Source organism: Microtus oregoni, unplaced genomic scaffold, assembly GCF_018167655.1.
Source record: "Microtus oregoni isolate MIOR12 unplaced genomic scaffold, Mior012 000040F_ref0000088, whole genome shotgun sequence".
NCBI classification, from domain to species: domain Eukaryota; kingdom Metazoa; phylum Chordata; class Mammalia; order Rodentia; family Cricetidae; genus Microtus; species Microtus oregoni.
In genome coordinates, this window is record NW_024543207.1 from 18,048,521 (window position 1) to 18,065,901 (window position 17,381).

The 17,381-nt window shown below is 44.8% G+C and overlaps 1 protein-coding gene and 1 pseudogene across 1 annotated transcript in view; both read right to left on the reverse strand.

Annotated features, from left to right (window-relative positions):
• Adcy2 (adenylate cyclase 2) overlaps positions 1 to 17,381 on the reverse strand; it is a 333,563-nt gene that overhangs the window by 154,803 nt on the left and 161,379 nt on the right. The gene's annotated exons all lie outside the window — the stretch shown is intronic.
• Positions 2,806 to 4,006, reverse strand: LOC121433646 (annotated as a pseudogene).

Here is a 17,381-nt window from a genome sequence, read left to right on the forward strand (position 1 = left end):
TTTCTGGGGTTTTATTTTCTATCACGCATTCCCATCTTCCCTTCTATCTCCCAGAGCTGTGAGGAGTACCGTGATCAATAAATACAGGGGCAGAAGTCCAGTGTTTTCCCCTTAGTTGAATCAACTGTGATGGATATCGCACTTTGGTTATTCTGTGACTTGGCTTGACCCCACGCCTCCACGCCTGTCCATGTTGCCCCTCTCTGCACTCCTGCTCTTCTCACTCCCATGCAGGCCTTACTCAAGAGTACCAACTTAACTCATCACATCATAACGTCTGTGTCTTCGTTAGGGTTCCCATTGCTGTGAAGAGACACCATGAGCACAGCGACTCTTATAAGGAAAACATTTAATTGAGGGGGCTTGCTTTGAGTTTCAGTCCATTCTATCATCATGGTGGAGAGAATGGTAGCCTGCAGGCAGATGTGGTTCTGGAGGATTAACTGGGAGTTCTATATCTTGCAGGCAACAGGAAGTCAACTGAGACACTGGGTGGTATCTCGAGCACAGGAAACCTCAAAGTCCTCCCCACAGTGACACATTTCCTCCAACAAGATCATATTCACTCCAACAAAGTCACATGTCCTAACAGTGTCACTCCCTAAGAGATCATGGGGGCCGGCTACATTCAAACGACCACAGCTGCTTCCTGGCAAACCCGTCAGAGAAACTCACTGCACCAGCGTGGCATAAAGACCCACAAGCCATGTATTTGTCATTTTTTGACTCACAAATACTGATCTTTCCTGAAGAAGTAACATGCGGTTTATGTTTATATCATCTGGTGTTCTCTATATCCAATCAAATGCATTCTAAAAGGAAATATATTCCTTTGATGAGATCCAGTTTCTTTTTCTTGCTACTATCCAGCCAGATGCTTTCAATATGGTGGACTTGACCCACACTTTTCCAGGTTACAAAGAAAATAAGACCAAAGGGCTGTACTTCCTTTGAGACTCTCAATGATAAAAATAAGTAAATTAGAAGTCCTAACATATCTTCATTCTGGGACAAACCAATACAATTCCTCATTTTCTGAGGGCTTTGTAGGCCATCCAGAAAATAGCAATCCATCTAAGGCCACTAAAACTCTGAAACATGAAGAAAAAAATACTGCCAAAGTGGACACAGATGACAATAAATCTAATCACTAAAGTCATCAAGAAGAGAACTAGTAGATGTTTTGAAAATCAAGACTAACACTGATAGATGAATTTGTCTAGAGATAATGACCTTTTAAGAGTCATAATAAGGCCTGGCAGTGGTGGAGCACACCTTTAATCTCAGCACAGAAGCAGATGGATCTTTGGGAGTTCGTGGCCAGCCTCAGAGTGAGTTCCAGGACACCAAAGCTACACAGAGAAACCCCATCTTGAAAAACAAACAAACAAACAAACAAACAGACAAAAGATTCACAATAAAGAGCAGACATTCCATTTGGCAACTAATAAAAAAATTTCTATTTTTTTTTTGTTTTACATTTTTGTGTTTATGTTACTATAAGGAGAATGGAACTCAAAACATCTTTGCATTGGGAAGGAACAGAGCCAGGCAATGCTGGGCTTCCTGTAGAGAGGAGGCCTTGAGAGCCACTTTCCTGACAGAAACATTAAAATTCTGTAATTGTGAGAAGGAATGGTTTTCATACTTCAAGGATTCCTCCAGCAATCACCACAGTGAAGGATGCTGATGAGGAAAAGATGTGCCTGGCATCAGAATCACTTTGGGAGAACAACAGGACTAAACAGACCAGAATCACTTTAAATTACGTGTTCGGAATGCACTCTGATCAAATTTGACGGCAAATTCCACAGCTTTCAAGAAAACACATTTTAAGTCCACATGCGAGCATCAGAAAACCACACAGAGCTGGACCATCGCCTTGCTTCTCAGATCCCCCTGGCAGGAAGACTCTAGACTCCACATCATAGCTCCGTCTGCACCACCCTTCCTGTAGCATCCTTCTTCTCAGCAGATGAGTCAACTCCCAGCTTAGCATAGGCACCTCCATCCTCTCATAGTCCCTTTAAAGATAAATTTCTAAAATGTGTTGACAAGCTTTTGTGTTGCTCTTGTCCCTCACCTACGTGAGGAAGTAACCACAAGCCACCACTAAACATCCTTTTAGAGACACTAATTCCTTTCAAGTTGCCCTCCCAATGGTCCCTCTACTCCTCACTTGGCTTCTGAGTGTTCTGAGCAGTTGGTTTTGTCTCTCTTACTGATGACCCAAACGCCTGTCACCTCTGTAGTCATCTGTTCTCCAGACAGCAATGTCAAAAGGACATATTAGCTGCTCCTTCAAGGTCTGGAGGTACCTCTTCAAGGAAGGTTACCTCTACCCTGTCCTGAACACTTTCCATTTGGCCGTGTCTACTACATTCTTCCCTGTTCTGTCCCATAGCTCTGCCCTGGAGGCCGACCTTCCGGGTAAAATCCCCCAGCTCTGCCACGAATCCACGCTCAGGCTCTTTGTCCATGTGTTTCTCCTGCTCCCTGCCTACTGCCCACACCTGCTCCTTATGCTCCTGTTAAGGCGTCAGGTGACCCCTCAAGTGTCCCTGAGATTGTGCTCCCTCTGTGCCTTGCCAACACTCCCCGGAGTTCCGCACAGTCACTGGCTATGAAACATATGTTTTGTGTTCCTATGTTTATAGTTACATTCACCGGCCTGCCTTCCTGTTCTCCTCACACTCCACACGTTCCTGTTTTTGGATACTGAGTAGGTCACAGAGAACCCATCATGACTAGCGGGGATTCTAATTTCTTATTTGTTGGACATGCTTGTTACTACTATCATTTTTATTGTTCTATCCTTATATCCACCAACGTTTTTTGACATACATTTGGTCAGATCAAGTAAGTAAAAGAAATGTCCATTTGTTTCTCAGAGTCGTTATCGTTGCAAGACAGTCTGTCCTTGGTTCACCATGAGGATTTAAGTACAGCATTGCCTAGAGCACAAAGTCAGGCGGTCTCTGCTCAAATAGGACTCCAGGGTGAGTGAGGTGTGTGTCAGCAAAGATGGACGGCTCATCGGGCGGTTTAGCTTCAATATTCTGCGTTGTAGGGGAATTCTTCCATGTTTATTGTCTCAGGCAGCAGGCAGGCCCTCCAGTTTCTGTTGAAGCCCAGGATGGTGGCCATCTCCTGGTCACTCAACTAGAAGTCAAAGATCTGAAAGTTCTCGTGTATACGTGCTGGTGTCGCAGACTTGGGGATCACTATCACGTTTCTCTGGATGTGGAACCGAATCAGAACCTGGGCTGAGGTTTTCTTGTGCTTGGCAGCAATCTCTTTAATCTTAGGGTCCTCTAGTAGTGACGGGTCTTCTGGCTTGGCCCAAGAAAGGCCTGTCTGGAGAGCCCAGGGGACTGTAGGCTGTGACACTGATACCCTTGGAGTGACAGTACTGAATCAGTTTTTCCTGAGTGAGGTATGGGTGGCACTCGACCTGATTGGTCACTGGCTTATGTTTCAGTCCAGGCTTGTTCAGGATCCTTTCAATCTGGAAGTGGTTGAAGTTGGAGACCCCCAGGGCTTTCACTAACCCTTCATCCACCAGTTCCTCCATGACCTCCCAAGCATCCAAGAATGTTATTTTACTGGTGAGGACATTGCCTTGAGCGTCCTTGGGGAATAACTCCTTTCCAGGCTGAAGTCCCTGTGGCCAGTGGATAAGATAGAGGTCCAGATAGTCCAGTTTCAGATCCGTGAGGGTCTTTTGAAAGGCTTCCTTAAGCAGTTTTCTCTCAAAGCAGGTGGGCCACAACTAGCTGACAATGAAGAGGTCCTCCCGCTTCACGGCCTTCTCCTTGATCTTCTCCTGGATGGCTTCCCCCACTTCATGTTCATTGTAATAGGCATAGACGCAGTCAATGTGGCGATATCCAGCATCAATGGCCACCTTCACAGCTTCCTTGACTTTGCCTGGAGGAGACTGCCAGGTGCCCAGGCCCATGATGGGCATCTTGGCTTTGGTACTGAGCTCCACGTAGGTGGCCATGGATACTGCCAAAAACTTCCCGAGAGAGCCCTAATTCCTTATTTGAATGAATGAAATCTCCCATGTCCATATGATCTACTCCATTGGAGCTGGGGTCTCCCTACCTCATTTACTGAATAATAGACAGTTGTTCATTCAACAAATGCTATGGAAAACTATGACATGTCAGGAACAGCTGACAATTATATGCGAACAAAATCATATATTATCCTGCCCTCTTGGACTTATATTTAAATGTGATTTTTGTTTCTCAGTCAACCACCCCAATGTTCTGCCTCTTACATTTACTGAGGACGCCATGGAATTACATTATTTTTGATATCAGGGTGCTGTCTTTATGTATGTGGAACTGTCCCTTCATGCAAACCATGCGCGTGACACCTGAAAACCCATCATGAGTTTGGACATGAACTTTCCTCAAAAGAGTGAGCCCCATGAAGATTGGGACCCTTGCTTTGTCATCAAAAAGAAAATGAAACCTTTCCAGACCCGAGGGCTCGAACTCCGATCTGCTGGGCACTCTAAAGCATCCAGAGAAAGGACCTGTGTCTAGGAAGGTGGTGGTGACTGAGTGGTGATTATCTCAATTACAGAAAAATGGGGAAAGCCCATCCTTGGGGGAATAGCCCTGTGTGGAGGAGGGCATTTCCTGGCAGCTTTAGCCCCTGGCTAGTATGTCCTTCTCCACAGATACTCTCTAAGGCAGTGGTTCTTAACCTCCTCAATACCTGTGAGCCTAATACAGTTCCTAGTGTTGTAGTGACCCCCAACCACAAAATTATTTCCATTGCTACATCACAACTCTAATTTTGCTACGATTATGAATCATAAAGCAAATATCTGTATTTTCTGATGGCCTTAGGCGACCCCTGTGAAAGGGTCGTGACCCACAGGCTGAGAACCCTGTCTAAGCCTTAGGTTTCAATATCTTAAACTATGAATTCTTCATCGCAACCATGCAGTCCTTTGGTCAGACCCTGGATCTTGATAAGGTATTAAATTTACACATACATATACACATCCCACGTGAAGAATGTAACATACCACTGGCATTAAAATTTCACAAGAGTGGCTTGCAAAAAATTGTTTAAAAAGCACCCAGGAGAGTGATAATGCAAAAACTTCCAGAAACACAGCCATTTTCTGGGCGACGGAGCTGAGGGTTAACTCGGTGTCCTTAATAACACCAGGGCAGCCCTCTATTGCCGAGCAACTTTCCCGACTGAGATGTGATTTTAACACAGGGATCAGCACCCCTGCTGTGCTAGCGCCACATTCACGAGTGATTCCAACAGAAATGGCTTTTTCTTTTCTCCAGAAAGAGAAGGTAGGAGATGGTACCACACAACACTCCGGTCTACAGGAGAGACTCATTTTTTGTGATAAATGACCACATTAATATTAGTTCAGTCTTTCCTGCCTCTTTAAAGATAAAGCCAGCAATGCATGTCTCATAGCTTGGATTATTCCAGAAACCTACTTGACACTGCCCAAGAAGGAAGATGATGATAGCAGATTAACACAGGCTTCTAGGTTGCTCTCTCTGTGAACAGGTTTCTCCCCAGGGCCTGCTTTCTTCCTGACGACATCATTCCTGCAACGAAGGCCAATTTGCTCACAAGTCCATTGGCATAGATTTAAGTATGCCCATCTGAGCAGGTGCCTCTTTCTCAACCAATAAAACAAATCATACCAACTTTGTGTGTGACTCCCACTCTGGTTTATAGTTTTAAGGAACCTAATGAGAACATCCCTTGAAACAGGCAGGATGGTACAGGGTGCAAAGCTACATTTTTGCAACGCTGTAGAGCATGCTGTAAAGAGGAGGTGCAACCCAGACGCACCCTCTGGCTCAGGGGTAGTGTTTGGGAAGCAAACAAAATGAAGCGCCTCTAGGTCTTCTCCTCACGAGATTCAGGGCACTAGGCTCTGAATCAGGGTGTGCCTGGCATGATGAAAAGACAGGCGTATGCCTGGAACCCACCCCAGGAGGCAGTTAATTTTAACACAAATATCTGCATGTGCAAATGCTGCGCAGGACCAATGGAGAAACTTAATGTCAGGTAAGAGGCAGATGACTCAGTTTTAATACCCCCAGAACAAAGAAACAGTTCAAGTGGAAAGGAGGGCTGAGAATTTCGTCAGGGACTGAATAATGGTTAATGCTAATGAGGATGTCTGATGGTTTCACTATTCAAACAAGAAATGGGAGGCCTGGATTAATGCTTTAAACCAAACGAAAGATACCCTGCCTCTCCTTAGGGGGCTCCTACATGGACTGCAGAGAGAAGGGAATGCCAGTGAAAAGGATTAGGTATCCTCAGGATGGCGTGGGGAAGAAGGCAGAGTGGTCAAGGTAAGAGGTGAGCCAAGACCCGCTTTCAGGTGTCACAACTGTACCAGGAAGGGGACACTTCAGAGGGCCCATGTCAGCGCCAACGAGGTGCCGACGGACGGAAGAGAGTAAGCACAGTACCACAGCCAGGCTGAGATTGCTGGGAGGAGCGGCTCCCTTATGACGTTGGAAGGGCGGTGTTGAAACGCGCCCTCTCGGCACGATGGAGCACACACTTGTGTGTACCGATAAATTGTGTCTCTGAAGCACAAAGCAAATATCCCAGTCTTCTAAGGAAACAGAAACCATGGCATTAAAACTGGACAACAAGCTGCATTCTGAAATTATCGCTCCCACGTTCTTCCGTTGGAGCATGCCAGTATCCTGAATATGCTCGTCTGGCTGAGCAACTGCGCTAAGTTTAAAATTAATAAGAAGGACGATACTCCAGAGCCTACAAGAAGGCATTCAGAGAGAACTCAGCTAACAACCAATGCTGCGTTTCCACGGTCATGAGCCCAGTCCAGATGCAAATGCATGATTGCCTTTCATAAATAATATTAATTTTCCCATAGACTGAAGTTGCATTAATAACATAGATAAGATACTGTTTGTGTAATTGTTTAATTTTTCCCCTTCCTCTCTACCACAGCATTCCATTGGAGGGGGCAAAGGAACATACTGAGAGTGTGGAGTTTCCCCTCCAAGGGAGGTGCAAGCCAGACTGTCTCCTACCCAGGCCCTCAGCAAGAGGATTGCTTCATGCTGCATCAAGCCTGGCATCAAAATGTCTGCTAGTATCCCCTTCAAAGCAAGGCTCTTCCCCTGCTAATTAACAGCCCCTCTAAGGCCGACTACAGTCGTAGGATAACAGAAGCATGGCTCCGTGCCTCGGAAGTGCCCAAGGCGCTGCATTCCAAGAAGTTCACCCCGTATTTAAAAGGGGGAAACTACACTTCATGGCTTATCTACTTCAGAGTTAATGACTGCCTACTAAGCTAATAGCTATTTTCATTGAGTCAGATGAGATGCCCGTGTGTGGCGGTAGAATGAAGGCCCCTAAGACCTGGAAATAGCTGGGTTGAACAACGCAGGGCTGATCTCTGAGTCAAGACCTTCCTGTCCCTGTCTCCACGGGTGCCTGATTTACCCTCCAACACGTACACGCAAAGAAAAGGCAGGGTAACACCCCGTATGTTTGTGTTCCCAGGCCTATTGTGATTGGATGTGGCAAGGAGCCAAAAGAGTGGTTTGTGGTAGGAAGGCCCTCTTGAAACTTAATTTCCTAAGAAAGAAGAGCAGGTGTAGTTCTTGGGACTTGGGACATTTCTAACTCCCTGCTCTCTATGTTCAATTTTGTTCCAGATGAAGGGGTGGGATGTGGAGTAGGCTCTCAGTGACCGTGGGGAGAGCCAGCAGACTCCTGGGGGTGCAGACCCTAACTCCACTGACACACCAGATCATAGACAGGATCTCCCTTCTCTTGAATGTTTTTTTTTTAATGTAAAGCAAACAATTTTCCATTTGTTCAAGCGTGTCCCTGGCTCTCTTTCTCCCAGCCAAATGTATGGCTGACTCATGTATTTGGGAAGCCCAGCTGAGTCACCAAACAGCCTTGTCTGTGCACAGAAGGAGCTCCCATGGAGTTTGCTGAGTATGTGTTGTAAATTGAATGAGCAAGCTGAGACCATATATAAAAGAAATGTATATGGTGTGCCTTAAATAGTCTGGCAAACCAATAAGGCAAGAGATTGAGAGCAATAAAAAAAAATCAACCTTCTTCTACAGGCAGAAATACGAAGATAGTTTTAAGAGGAAGATGATCATGACTGTGGTGTAAGGCAACCCAAGGAGAGCCCGTGAAGTAGTTCTAGAGAAACACAAAAGGGTCCTTGTCAAGTGGCCCAGGGCCTGAAGCTCTGAAGGCTGAGAAGCAGCAGGTCCAGATGAAGAAGACATTCATGAACTGACCACTTGGAGCAGATGGGTTTGGATATACATCAGCAGCAGAGTACTTGGCACCATGAGGTCCTGGCTTCAACTCCCAGCACGACTGAAGTCAGACCAATTGAACCAAAAAGCTAGCCAATCAAAAGTTGCCCTCTTCTTCAAGGAACATTTATATGATGATGGGCTACAAGCCATGTCGGACCTGGTTGGAGCTCAGTGTGGAAATGCCTTCCTGGTACCCGGCATGCACCTCAGACATTAACATTTATTTTAATGGTTTGCTATTTTTTTTGAGATATACTACAATTATACCATGTACCCCTTCCCTTTCCTCTCTCCAAAGCCTCTAATCTACCCCTCCTTGCCCTTGGTCAAATTCATGGCCTCTTTTTCTCATTGTTGCTATATATATATATGCAAGATGCTTAGTCTGTATAATGTTACTTGTATGCATATTTTCAGGGATGACCATTTGGTACCAGACAACCAATCAGTGTGCTCTTCCCTGGGGAAGACTATTTTTACTGCTCCCATAATACCTTAAGATACTAATGACTCAAGGGACACGGAGATGACTGTGAGATTGTGTTCCCTAGAAATGTCAAAAGCTGCCACCCCGTCATTTATTGTAGCTACACAATGGTGACCCTTTCACCCACTTGAAACCCATGACAGGGACTTCATTAAATCACCACTGGTATGATGAAACCTGTAATTTTCCCATGAGATTATCATGGATGAGGGTAGCTACTAAAGGCAGTGGCCGGTGCCATGAGGAAAGAAGACAGGGTGGGGACATCCTCGTTAAAGAGTGTCTGAAGTCACCAGAATGTAGAAGAGGGAAAATAGGACCTCCTCCTGGGTCTCTGGAGGGAAGGTCCAGTGACACTGACCTTGGCTGGGCTTGGCCCTATCTTAATGTCTTCCATGGTTATTCCTCTGTTCATTTAAAAGAAAACCACTGATTTAGCCCTGAAACTAAACTGGTCTAAAAATTGTCAAAATGAAACCAAAAGGAGCCCATTGAGAAGGACTCGGGTCCTAAGCAAAGTTCAGACCACCATGCTCCACCCTTCACCTTGACAGAAACAGGGCTGGACATCTCCTTCAGCATGTCTGTGGGCCTTAGGTCCTGTCCTGGAGCCCTCCCCTAGCTTTAGCTCTGATTCTAAGCGATCTCAGGTCTGTAACTGGACCTGATCCTCAGCTCTTGGACATCTGCTAAATTGGTGATGTCCACCAGAACCACAGCTGGACTCCTGCTCACATGGGACATTCTTTATTGGCAATCTAAAATTGCTGAATAGCCCGTGCCCTCCAGCTTCCCCAAATTCACTCTGACCCTCCCTTCCAACTTCCTCAAATTCACCGTGGCACATGTACGTGGCACCCTCCTCTGCCAAGCTCTGCCATCTACCACCTCCTGGCATCTTCCTGTGTCATCCTGTATTGTCTTTTTTCACTGAGCACTCCTGGGACACCTCTGTCCCCATTGCCATGTCTTGCTTTACTTTGTTAGAATTGCAGCTAAATGATTACGTTGACAATTATGGTTGACACACGCCATTAGTAAAATGTCCCTAAATCTGTGCTTCAATCCTAGATACCCCTTTAAGAATTCACTCATAGTGGCACAAATCTCTACCCAGTGACACAAAGATACTCTCCAACATGGCCAAAGGGATGTCCCATAATCTCTACATAAAATTATCATGCTTCTTGCACTATAATTTGGTTCTGAAATATATACAAAAGCCACGAGTTGAAGGCTTGGATCTTGGCCCTGACTCTATGGGAGGTGGGATCTTTTAGGACAAGCCTGGTGGTGGCGGGTAGGTGATTGCTATGTGATCTTGAAAGTGGTATCAGTGCTCCGTTTTTCTTTCCCTCTCCCATGAAGTCAACAATTCCCTTTGTCACATGCTTCCACGATGTTGTCCCACCTCACCACAGACTCCAAAGCTACAGGACCAGCCATCCATGAACCAAAACATACAAAAACGTGAGACAAAACCTTTGCTTCTTATCAGGTAGTCTTTGGAGTTGACTTGTCAGAGTGACATGAAGCTGACATACTATACCTTCACTGTCACCCTTGCTACCCTGTTACTCAGACTCACATCAGGGCACGCCCCTCGATACCACATTCTCTTACATCACTCATCACATGACCTCTCCCTACCCCAATTTTTCTTCTGCTTCTCAGTCATCTATGGATCCTCATGACATATGACATAAACCCACAGCTTCTGCCCCATGTGGTCACTATAGAAACCCATCTGGAGCCGTTACTAAAGCAATTGTGGGAGAGCGAGTAACTCCCTGCTCAGTATAACAGGGAGGCCGACACCGTGATGGGGCAGCTATGGGTCCCCACAGCTTCCCTTTCCAGCCAGGATCCCTTTCATGCCTGAAGCATGAAGCCTGCCAAGACTTAGTAGGAGGTGGGGAAATAACCACTCAACGGGACACTTGGGGACTCAAGTGGACATGGGTTTCATATCCTCTCGGGTACCCAGAGGGGAATCAGCATACTTGACTCCTCGAGGAGGTATCTCACATCCATTGCTTGTCATTGGAAAGTAAGTCTCCTAAGCTCTAAGAGCAGGATAGTACAACCCTGGCAGGTAGCGATTGGCCTAGAGCTCAAGCTATCAACGCCATGTCTTGCCCAGAATCGCCAGCAGTCCTCTGCAGCTTCCAGCTCTGCTCTCCTAGTTCCATAATCCATAATGAAGATCAGGAGTCCAGAACACCAGGATCCACCTACAGAAAACCCTGGCTGGATTAGGATACCCCTCAATAACGCACACAGTAAATGGCCAATGGGACCGTGCCATTGCTAGCCCACGAGCCAGTTCTTATGACATACTGGCCATGACACTAGCTACCAGCTTCTTAAACTATTGTCGTGTCCACAACACTGGCTCGGCCTCTCTGGGAGTCTGTTGGTGTCCACTCCTTGGAAAGAAGTAGCCCTTAAGGACAAGTTCTCTGTAGGCTGTGCTCCCTTCCTCTGTGAGCACAAGCCCTTCTCTGCCTCCTGTTCATGCGCTGTCCTTTCCTGGTCCAGCCTGGCCACATCTAAAGGAAAGAGGGTCCTAGGAAGGAATAAGTACAGCTCTCACCCAGCACTGGAGGGGGGTTGGGATTATGAGTTATCTTTTTTATCTGTGCGTGTGTGTGAGTGTGTGTATACATGCATTTACGTGTCATGAAACATGAGGCCATCAGAGGAAAACCTGCGAGAATTTGTCCTCTATCCCGTGGGTCCTGGCGATGAAACTTGGGTCATCTGGCTTGGTCCCAAGTGTGTATTTGTAGAGCAGAATATGATGTTCTCATGTATGTAGACATCGTACTTGGTTCGAAGCCTGACTGCCAAGTCAAAGGATACCTCCTTCACTGGACTTGGCAATGAAGTTCAAGAAACAAAACTCCATCGCTAGACTTCACGGTTAAACGCATTTCCATCTCCATGCACAGTGGAAGGTACACGGGTGTTCATCATGGGTTGGCGACGTCGGTGGACTGTAATCGGTGCCACCACGGCACCTCCCAGCCCGTTCCATCCTCCCACTCTTGAAGGAATTCATCTTGAACAGCAGGGCTGAGGCCAGGAAGCAGCACGGCCAGACTTGGAGTCCCTGAAGCATTCTTGGTGGTTTTGCAGCCTGGTGCTCCCGACAGCCTGCGCAGTCTGAGAGCTCAGACTGTTCAAAGAGGGCCCTGTGACGCTCTCACGAGTGCCCTCCTGAACATTTGCTTTGAATCTAGCCCAAACCACGGCCCCAGCCTCACCCTGGCCCCTCATTCATCCAGCGCCTTCAGGCAGAAACCAGAAAGACCAATTGGCAGAGGAAGGGAGGAGCCAAGAAAAGCCTAATGCTTTCTTGACCTTCAAATAGTTTTTTTAAAAAGGAAAGAAAAATAGACCAACAGGTCTCTGAACCTTGTTTCTTGTACAGATTCTACCTGAGACATATTATGGGCTGGGCTTTCAGGAGAACTCAAAACATTGCTGATGAGTTATTTCCTAGTGTTTTTCTTGTACGCCGCTTCCCCTGCTTATGTGAAATCTGTCCAAGATCACTATGTTACCAGTGTGCTGCCCATGTTAACTTTTTGTGTGTGGGGGCAGATGTTGAGCCGTATATTCCATGTTGGCCTTTGGCTCAAGATTTTCCTGCCCAGTCTCACAGGAGTGGATTTTCCCCAGCTCTCCAGGGAAGAAATGGACATTTAAAAACAAAATTATACTTACTGGTTGTGAAAGACACATCATAATATACAATGCTTCTAACCACTGAAGGATACGGGGGCGGGGAAACTATCCATTCCTCAATAGGCTAAGGAATGTTTGGCTGTAAAATAGCACCTTATGGGGATTTCAATAACACATTGAGGAAGACTGGAGAGACAGTTCAGTGGTTAGAGGACTTGCTGTTCATTCAGAGGATCTCAGTTTGGGTCTCAGCATCCACATCAGGTGGTTTACAACCACCTATAAGTCCAGATCCAGGGGCTTGGACACCCTCTGCTGGCCCTTGTGAGCATCTGTACAAAGGTGGTGGACACACACACACACACACACACACACACACATACTCAGGACACCTGTGCATGTATGTAGTTGTGGAGTGTATATGTGTGCATGCGTGTGTGCGCACGCACACACACACACAAATACCAAATCTTTAAGTAAATAAATTACACCTAACAAGCATTTTCTGAACCTACGTGGATTAAAAAAATTTTCTGAAAGTCATTAGACTGAGAAGCATCCAGGTTTCTGTGAAAGAAAACCAAAGCTCAGGAAAGAAGAAAGTGAAACTATATAATTCTCCACGAGAAACCACGACCTGAACGGTCTCTAGGGTTTACCATGTACAGTGAGCTGGACTTCCACATTCTGCCTACAGTGTCTTCAAATGGAATGTTTGAGACTTGTTTTATGTGCATTAATGCTTTGCTTGCAGTTACGTATGTGCACCACATGCATACCTGATACCCTTGGAGGCCAGAAAAGGTTGTCGGATTCCCTGGAACGAGAGTTAGAGGGATGGCTGTGAGACAGCATCTAGGTGTTGGGAATCAAAACTGGGTCCTCTGTACAAGCAGCAAGTGCTCTTAATCACCGAGCAACCTCGCCAGACCCCACTGTGAACTCTGGCTGCACCCAGCGGGAGTCCAGCCCAAAGCCAGGTGTCATGCAGTGTTTCCTGGTTCACCCATCCTCTAATGCTCAAGTGACTGCTCACTGTAGCTTAAACCTTTCTTTTAGCAGTATAAAAAGCATGTCAGCTATTACGAGATACACAGATACCCAGGGGAGCTGTTAAGTGATGCATTGTAGGGACATACAGCAAGGTGGGGTGGGGTGGTCTCCCCGGAATGTGAGGGGTGCTGCCAGAGCAAGGAGTAGGGGTGAGAAGTCCTGTCTGAAGTCCTCTGCAGGTAAAGTGTTTGCAAAACTGCAAAAAGTTGAAAGGGGATTCTGAGGATTCCTGGAGGCAGAATCGCCATTCTCAGACTGAGGTAGAGCGACAGTCCCAGACGCAAGTGGGGCGGGACCTGTGCTGCGGCAGACGCAAGCGACAGGGACGGGCACACAATAACAAGAGCAGATCACCCCACTACAAGTAAATCAAAGAGAAACCCCGAGGGGGGACCAGCACGGCGGCAGACGCAAGTGGTGGGGACTGGCCCGGCGGCAGACACACAAGGCGGAGACAGGCATGCAATAACGAGAGCAGATCGCCCCACTACAATTAAATCAAAGAGGTAGGCCTTTTGTTGGCGAGGTCACTGTCAAAAGGGGAGCCTGGTCCTGATCCTGAAGACCCTTCGGAGGGGTGAGAGGGTTCTTGGCCTGCGGCAGGAACCAGGAAACAGAGCGAGGGCATTAGGTAAGCGGAACCCTTGGCCAGCAGGGAAACCTGATCCGGTTTTAAAAGACCCATTAGATAGGATCAATAGGAGGAGATGGGCAGGTGCCAAGGCAAGAATTCACCCAATAATCTGAAAAACAACATGAAAACACCAGAACCCAATGATCTTACAACAGAAGTATTTGAACACCGTAACACAGAAGAAGTGGAAAAAATTGACTTTATGAAAGCAATAGAGTCCCTTAAACAACATGTAAAAAACGCCCTTATAGAAATGGATAAGAAGTATAACAAAAAGTTTGAAGAAATGAGTAAATACGTACATGATACCCTGGGAAACCAAGAAAAAACGATCAAACAGGTAATGGAAACAGTTCAAGAATTAAAAACTGAAATGAAGGCAAGGAAGAAAACACAAACTGAGGACCAGCTGGTTATGGAAAAATCTAGGTCAACGAGCAGAGTCTACAGAAACAAGCATAATCAATAGAATACAAGAGATAGAAGAAAGAATCTCAGATTCTGAGGATACCATAGAGAAAATAAATGCACAGATCAAAGAAAACAGCAAAGCCAACAAATTCTCAACACAAAACATTCAGGAAATATGGGACACAATAAAAAGACCAAACCAAAGAAAATAGGAATAGAAGAAGGAGAAGAGGCACAGATCAAAGGCCCAGAAAATATTTTTAACAAAATTATGGAAGAAAACTTTCCCAACATAAAGAAAGATATTCCTTTAAATATTCAAGAAACATACAGAACACCAAACAGACTGGATCAAAGAAAAACATCCCCTCGCCATATAATAATGAAAACACAAAATATACAGGTTAAAGAAAGAATATTAAGAGCTGCAAAGGAAAAGGGCCAAGTAACTTATAAAGGTAAACCGATCAGACTTACACCTGACTTCTCTATGGAGACCATGAAAGCCAGAAGGTCCTGGATAGATGTACTGCAGAAGCTAAGAGACCATGGATGCAAACCCAAACTACTATACCCAGCCAAGCTATCATTCACTATCAATGGAGAAAACAAGACATTCCAGGATAAGAACAAATTTAAACAATACGTAGCCACAAATCCAGCCCTACAGAAAGTAATAGAAGGAAAATCACAACCCAAGAAATCCAACATTGCCAACACTGCCTATAATAACTCAGGCATCTAGCGACCCTTCACCAGCACATCTCAAGGAAGGGAGACACACAAACTCTACTACCAAAAACCATAAGAATAACCGGAGTAAACAACCACTGGTCATTATTATCACTTAATATTAATGGGCTCAATTCACCTATAAAAAGGCACAGGCTAAGAGATTGGATACGAAAACAGGATCCAACAGTCTGCTGTTTGCAAGAAACACATCTCAACCACAAAGACAGACATCTACTTAGAGTAAAGGGTTGGGAAAAGGTGTTTCAAACAAACGGTCCTAAGAAAAAAGCAGATGTGGCCATACTAATTTCTAACAAAACTGACTTCAAACTACAATCAATCAGAAGATATCGAGATGGACACTTTATACTCATAACAGGAACAATTCATCAGGATGATGTCTCAATCCTGAATATCTATGCCCCTAATATAAAAGCACCCACTTATGTAAAAGAAATATTACTAAAACTCAAGGCAGACATCAAACCACACATACTAGTAGTAGGAGACTTCAACACACTTCTCTCTCCAAGGGACAGGTCAATCAGACAGAAACCTAATAGAGAATTAAGAGAATTATTGGAGGTAATGAAGCAAATGGACTTAACAGACATCTATAGAACATTCCACCCAAATAGGAAAGAATATACCTTCTTCTCTGCAGCTCATGGAACCTTCTCAAAAATTGACCACATACTCGGAAACAAAGGAAACCTCCACAGATACAAAAAAATATCAGTGTTCACCTGTGTCTTATCAGATCACCACGAACTAAAGTTAGAAGGCAACAACAATACTACCCACAGAAAGCCGACAAACTCATGGAAACTGAACAGTCAACTACTGAACCACACCTGGGTCAAAGAAGAAATTAAGAAAGAAATTAAAGTCTTCCTTGAATTTAATGAAAATAAAGAGACAACATACGCAAACCTATGGGACATGATGAAAGCAGTGCTAAGAGGAAAGTTCATAGCACTAAGTGCCCACTTAAAGAAAACGGAGAATGCATACATTGGGGACTTAACAACACACCTGAAAGCTCTAGAAAAAAAAGAAGCAGACACGCCCAGGAGGAGTAGAAGACTGGAAATAATAAAACTGAGGGCAGAAATCAACAAAATAGAAACACAGAAAACAATCCAAAGAATCAATGAAACAAAAAGTTGATTCTTGGAGAAAATCAACAAGATCGACAAACCCGTATCCAAACTAATTAAACGACAGAGAGAGAACACGCAAATAAATAAGATCAGAAATGAAAAGGGGGACATAACCACAGACACAGAGGAAATTCAGAGAATCATTAGATCTTACTACAAAAGCCTGTATGCCACAAAACTGGAAAATACAAAAGAAATGGACATTTTTTTAAAATAAGTACCATATACCAAAGCTAAACCAAGACCAGGTGAATGATCTAAATAGACCTGTTAGTCGTGAAGAATTAGAAACGGTTATCAAAAATCTCCCTTCGAAAAAAAGTCCAGGACCAGATGGTTTCAATGCAGAATTCTACCAGAACTTCCAAGAAGAACTAATACCTATACTCCTTAATGTATTTCACAATATAGAAACAGAAGAGTCATTGCCAAATTCCTTTTATGAAGCTACAGTTACCCTGATACCAAAACCACACAAAGACTCAACCAAGAAAGAGAATTACAGGTCTATCTCATTCATGAATATCAACGCAAAAATTCTCAATAAAATCCTGGCAAACCGAATCCAAGAACACATTAGAAAAATTATCCATTATGATCAGTAGGCTTCATCCCAGAGATGCAGGGCTGGTTCAACATACGCAAATCTATCAATGTAATCCACCATATAAATAAACTGAAAGAATAAAACCATATGATCATTTCATTAGATGCTGAAAAAGCATTCAACAAAATTGAACACCCCTTTATGATAAAGGTCTTGGAGAGATTAGGGTCATACCTAAATATAATAAAAGCTATTTACAGCAAGCCGACAACTAATATTAAATTAAACAGAGAAAAACTCAAAGCTATCCCACTAAAATCAG